The sequence below is a fragment of the Phodopus roborovskii genome, unplaced genomic scaffold, assembly GCF_943737965.1.
Source record: "Phodopus roborovskii unplaced genomic scaffold, PHOROB, whole genome shotgun sequence".
NCBI classification, from domain to species: Eukaryota; Metazoa; Chordata; class Mammalia; order Rodentia; family Cricetidae; genus Phodopus; species Phodopus roborovskii.
Genome location: NW_026126517.1, coordinates 48,611,684 through 48,618,395, shown reverse-complemented (window position 1 = coordinate 48,618,395; position 6,712 = coordinate 48,611,684).

Genomic DNA, 6,712 nt, shown 5'->3' with positions numbered 1-6,712 from the left:
GAGAGCTTTTTAAAAAAAAAAAAAAAAAAAAAAAAAAAGGGCTTCAGCTTTCTGTCCTTCCCTGTCTTCTTGCTTGTCTCACTCTGCCTGGCTGTTTTAAAAAAACCACGACGGTTTGAAATCTGACTCACAGGCTGACCTCCCCAGCCTAAGGGCACATGGACAGCCAGATGCTGTGGCCAGAGCCTCTTTCCATTTGGCAGGATGGCAGGAGCCAGGAGCCTGGCAGGAAGGACTGCCCTCCCCCCTCCCTCCAAGTCTCTTTAATGCTCTCTCCAGATCATCCCTTCTTCTGCTTCAACTTTTATATGTCTCTGATGACCTCAGGTTAGTCCTTCACATTCCTGGAACTCTTTTTTTCTTCTCATTGACAAAATAAGAAATTTGGACTGCATAGTGTACATTGTGTATTCTGGGTTTTTTGGTTTGTTTTGTTTTTGCTTTTTCCCTTTGGTTTTTCAAGACAGGTTTTCTCTGTGTAACAGCTCTGGCTGTCCTGGAACTCACAGAGATCTGCCTGCCTCTGCCTCCCAAGTGCTGGGATTAAAGTCATGTGCCACCAATGTCTGGCTTGTATTCTTGCTTTTTATCTTTTTTATTTGGGTCGATAAAATGCCTGAAGTTTTGTTTTGTTTTGTTTTTTGTTCTTGTTATTCCTCATTAATAAAATTAAAAACAGGTCACATGTTGTCTTCTGTAATACCTGCATCTCTTTAGGAATGGGACTGCTGGATTTGCTTTGCTCTGTATGTAGCTAAGGGCACTCACTGTACACGGGGCAGTGACTCTGGGGCCTCTACTTACAGGGCCTTTATACTCAGTCCACTGAGATGCCTCTTCGGGTAAAGGCACAAACCGGACCACCCCAGTCTGATCCTAGGAGGAGCTACATAGTGGAGGAAAGCTGACTCACACATGTAGTCCTCTACTTTCACTTGTGCAACGGTGGCTATGCATGTGAACACAAACACACGTGCTCATAAAATGAAGTGCAATTTTTAAAAGTTAAAAAAAAAAAAAAAAAGCATTTGGTTCGAGCATCCAAGTTCTTACACATCATGTATGCCCTATGCATATTCTGTTTTCTCTGGTGCGTATGACACGGCACTCAGATGACCCTGACACCTCACCACAACACTCTTTCTCTTCTGAGCATGTGGGGCACATTCTGACACACACTCTTTATGCAGCGAGATCCAGCACCCGGCCCTCATTCATCTCCCTCCATCAGTTTGAAAAAGAAGTCTCAGCAAGATGACGCCATGAATCATGAATTCCCCCCCCCCTCTCTCTCTCCTCTCTCAGTCTTTGGAAAGACTGCTGGAATCCACTGGAATGTTTTCCAGGCTCCCAGTTGTAGAGATCTGAACCTCCTGAAACCACAGCTATTTTCATGTTTGCTGCCCCACAGAGCATCCTCCATCCCCTCAGCCCTTGCTGGCTCAGGACTCTGAAGACTGGCAGGAGGGCAGCTCTGCCTGCCAGGTGCTCCCTCTGCCAGCTCTTTCTATCTCCATTTTAGGAGAAAACAGCAAGGGAAGAAGAGGAAATGATGGTGTTAATGATCCTTGTCCCATGGATATCTAGTAGATATTCTGGGCAAACAGAACTTGGAAACCAAGAACCCCGAGTAGGAATTAATTTTAGAATTATTTCCATCTGATTAAATTCAACAACTACTTCTTATTAGTTTGTTTGCTTTTTAGCCCTTACTAAAATATATATAAACCAGGCTGGTCTTGAACTCACAGAGTTCTGCCTGCCTCTGCCTTCCCAGTGCCACCATACTTGGGCTTCCACAGTAAAATTTTGTCCCATGAGCAAGGGAGATCCAAAACACTCAAGAAGTATAAGAAACAAGTTCATCCTCTAAGGGAAGAGAAAGAAAAACTCATCTGATCTCACACAAGATACAAGAGTCACAGTGGGTGGCCACAGAGGGGAGGTAGCTATCAGAAAGGAGAGCTCCCAGCAGGCTTCTGGCCACAGGTAGCATTTTAACTCAGAAGAACTGGTATGATTTAGTGAACAGATCTTACTAGGGGGCAGAGGCCAGCGGGAGGATGCAGAAGAGAGAACAGAAGGCAGTTTAAATAAAATCCTAGAGGAGGCAGCAAATGGCTGAGGAAGGAAGCTAAGACTCAATAAGGTCCTGAGCAATTAGCATTGCCTTGAAAATCAAGGAAGGACTCCAGGCAGTGGTGAAGGATGCTGGGCAGTTATTGTGAGCACACTTTCAATCTCAGCACTTATAAGGCAGAAGCAAGCAGTCAGATCTCTAAGTTCGAGGCCAGCCTCGTTTACAGAGTGAGTTCAGGACAGCCAGGGTTATACAGTGAAACCCTGTCTTGAAAAACAAAACAAATACAAACAAACAAAAATCAAGGAAGGGCCTGGGCGGTGGTGGCACAAGCCTTTAGTCCCAGCACTTGGGAGGCAGAGGCAGGCAGATCCCTGTAAGTTTGAGACCAGCCTGGTCTACAAGAGCTAGTTCCAGGACAGCCTCCAAAGCCAGAGAGAAACCCTGTCTCAAAAACAAACAAACAAACAAACAAACAAAAAAATCAAGGAAGGGAAATATGGTGTTAAGAAGAAAATAGTTAGAGGCAAGACTGAGAACTTAGTGTACAGTGTGTTTTGTTCAGGGCTAAGATAGTGTGCGCTTCTTCTAGCATAAGTAAGGCCCTGATTCAGTCCCTAGTACAAGATGGATGGAGAGAGAGAGAGGGAGAGAGGGAGAGAGAGATAACTAGATAGATTGACAGAGACAATAAATGAATGGATATATGATAAAGGAGTGGTTGGAGAGATAGATGGATGGGTGGATGGATAGATAGATGACAGATGATGGATGAATAGACAGACAGGTAGATGATAGATAAGACAGAGAGATGATAGATGAGAGACAGATAGAGAACAGGAGAGAGGAAAAGGTAGGGAGAGATTATTAGAATTAAAAACCTGTCATAAACAGTACAGATTACCTTGGAAAATCTCTGTAATTACTTAGGCATTGTTCAGATTAAGATGTTGGAAAAATGAAAAATAAAACATATAAATGTTTATATGTGTAAGAAAGCAGGTATGTGCCAGAGAGAGGCCAGAGGACAATCTCAGCTGTCACCAGCAAGTTCTCAGGAACTCACACACCTCCTCGGTCTAGAGCTCACCAACTGAGCCAGACTGACTGGCCAAGAGCTCAGGGTGCCCCTGTTTGCGCCTTCCCGACACTGGGATTGGAAGTGCACCCCACCATGGCCGGCATTGTCAGGGTTCATCTAAGGCAGATGCAGTCGCTTCTGAGGTAAACACTGCGGAGTTACTCCCCAGCCTGCCTTCCTTCCTTCTTTTCTTTTTTCTTTCTTTCTTTCTTTCTTTTTTTTTTTTTTTTTTTTTTTTTTTTTTGTTTGTTTGTTTTGTTTTGTTTTTCAAAACAGGGTTTCTCTGTGGCTTTGGAGCCTGTCCTGGAACTAGTGGAACTCGCTCTGTAGACCAGGCTGGTCTTGAACTCGCAGAGATCCACCTGCCTCTGTCTCCCAAGTGCTGGGACTAAAGGTGTGTGCTACCAATGCCCAGCTTCATTTTCTTTTCTTTCTTTCTTTTTTTTTTTTTCTTTTTTCTTTTTTTTGAAACAAGTCTCACTCTATGCCTTTGGCCTGGGAACTTGATATTTAGATCTACCTATTTCTGCCTTTGGAGTGCTGTGATTAAAAGTGTGCACTAACATGTCTAACTATACTTACATACTTACATTTTAAATGTAGGTGCTGAAGGAAGAGCCCCAAGACCTAGATATTTAAAAAATAATCTCCCTCTCCCTTTTCCTCCCTTCCTTTTATTTCTTGTCTTTTGAGAGGGCTTTGCCTTATATCAGAGGTGGCTTAAGCCAGTCTCGCTACCTTTACCACTAAAATCACAGGCATGTGACATAACTCTACCCATAAATTTGCTTTTCTGTAAACTCGATGCCTTTCTCTGAAGGGGAAAGAAAATAGTTTTAGTGAATTTGTGTGTTTTTTGTTTTTGTTTCTTTCCCTGTGACATGCAAGGACTAGAGGGCTCTTCTGGCACTGCCTAGTACTTCAGTCCACCCTGCTGGGTGCTAAGCCATTTCTCATTCCTCTGAACATCTCAGTTTGAAGAACTCATCCCAGTGTTGTGGCGCTATGTGTACCCTGCTGCTCAAATGTTCATATGGTTGTCCCCATTCTGTACTGTGCTGTCCCTGGGGTCTCCAGGAGGATTTCCCCACAGCCATCTCTGGGCCAAGAGCACAACCTCCGCCAGCAACCCACCTGCTGGTGGTCCCGGTCACTGTAGCATCCTTTCTAGCCTGGGGTTTCCTCCTCTTTCCACAGCAGAAAGCCTTCCTCTTGGCCGGCATGTGACCATTACTTTTAGTTATTGTCAGTTTGGCAGTCTAGAATCACCTGTGAGGCAGGCCTCTGACCAAGTCTTGATTGCATTAACTGAAGTGGGAGGAGCTGCCCACTGCCCACTGCGGGTGGCTCCAGTCCCTGAGTAGGGGATTCTGGCTTAAGTAAGAGGGAGAGGAGGAGCAGGGCACTAGCTTGTGTACATTAATTCCCTGCTCTCCACCCTTGACCGTGGCTGTGATGTCACTAGCTGCTTCAAGCTCCTGCCACCTTGTTCTCTCACAATGATGGGTTGTCCTTGAGAGCCAAACAGACCCTTTCTCCCCTGAGTTCTTTTCGTTAGAGTACTCTATCACAGCGGAACAAAATTCAGACATTGTGCTTTGAAGCCATAAGAGCCTTCCCTGTCTGCTGAAGACTTAGAATGTCCTTTGTCCCTCCAAGGAAGAATGGACAGGGAAGAAGAGACTGTGGAGTAGCAGAGTCTTTGTTATTTCAGTTGCAATAGATGTTTGGTGAAGTGGACCTCCTGGTATGGAAAAGAGAGCTGGAAATATAAATGTGGGCATAAAATATATATGGGTTTTGATCCAGGAGAATATTCTTTGTCTCCACACATGTCAAAGGGGAGAGGGAAAAAAAAACCAATCCAGTGAATTTTTTTAATTAAGCACTGTGCTAATTACCCCTAGGGGATAGACAGGAAGTTTGCTATTAGGTTTAAGAGTCTTTTGCAGTCTGCTCCCAGGCTCCCTTTGTAGCCCTTTTCCCACCACAGCCTTCCTAGAATACAGACTCCTTAAAGCTAAGCCTTTGCTGGCTCCTTCCCCCGGGCAAATGCCTGCAAGGCTCTCCTGACTCTTTACCTCAGCTGACACAGTCGTCCTTAAAGAAGATTAAGTTTCTGTAGAACATTTCCTGTGGCCTGCAGCGCTGTAGTTGCTTTCTCCGCGCCTGTCCTACCTTTTGCAACAGCTGTTCTGTGAACCGGGGAGGGCGGGGACTGAACTCATCCCACAGCTCACCTAGCAGTCTTAGGAGCCTGGGAGATACTGAGCGCATATCTGTAGACTGAATGAAGTGCGTGCGTGCGTGTGTGAGTGTGTGTGTGTGTGTGTGTGTGTGTGTGTGTGTGTGTGATAAAATCTGTATGTGACAAAGCAACAACATCTGAGCAGTCAACTATAATAACAAATACACTGAGTGTTGCTGTCTAGGCTTCCCCTTCATCTTCTCATTTATTCCTACCCACAGACAAAGCTTGGTTTTTAATCTCCATTTACAGAGGAAAGTACTGAGGGTTGTTACCTGTGCAGGGTTACTTTCCTACCTTAGCAACAATTAAATAACAACTGTGACTTGGGAAGGTGTCTTGATTCATGGAGTCAAGGCTGGCGATTTTCCCTTTGGAAAACTTGTGACGACAAGATGGGGTGTTGCTAAAATACCCCATGTACAAATGGAGGAGGGGGCACAGGGCTTGGGGGTGGGGGCGGAGGATAGTCTGGAAGAAGAGACTGAAGTAAAACGCATCAATTCACATCCTGGGCTAGACAGATGACTCCGCTGGGAAAGTGCTTTGAGTTTGAGCCTCAGTAACCATCTGCAAAAGAGCCAAGTGTTGTGCCATGTGCTTATATCCCAGTACAGGGCCATCAGAAACTCAGAAACAGGTGGACCCAGCCAGTCTAGCACAGTTGGTGAGATGCAGGCCAGTCAGAGACCTTGTCTCAAAAAAAAAAAAAAAAAAAAAAAAAAAGTAAATACATAAATAGACAACATCTGAAGAAATCCCAGGCTGTTCTCTCTCTCTCTCTCTCTCTCTCTCTCTCTCTCTCTCTCTCTCTCTCTCTCTCTCTCTCTCTAGGTCTGTAGGTGTTAGGTAAAGATTCCAGTGGTGGGGTGGGCTGCCTGTGAGCTGTTGGTCTGGGATTCCCCTCCCCTCCCCAATAAAGGCTGTAGAGTGCATGCTACAGCTGGGTTCCTATTGCTGAAGGCACTGTATCCTTTGGTTGTAGGACAGGGAGAACTTAGGCTAGGACTGAGTTTAGAAGCCCCCTACCCACTGGCTGTCCTGCATAGTGCTGGAGATCACAATGCAGTTGCTGGAGGATTGTTTCCACTGGTCCTGCCAAGCTATGAGCCTGTGTATTAAGACCAGCATCATGCCAGGCAAGATATGCACACAGGCAAGATAGTGACATAGCTATTATGAGTGCAATCAACTGTTTTCCAATTGGACTTAATGCCTGACCCACAGACCTGTGTTTGGTATGTAAGTGGAACAAACACCTGTGGCCAGAGGTTCTGGTGGGGAAACTATTAGTGTCTTTTCT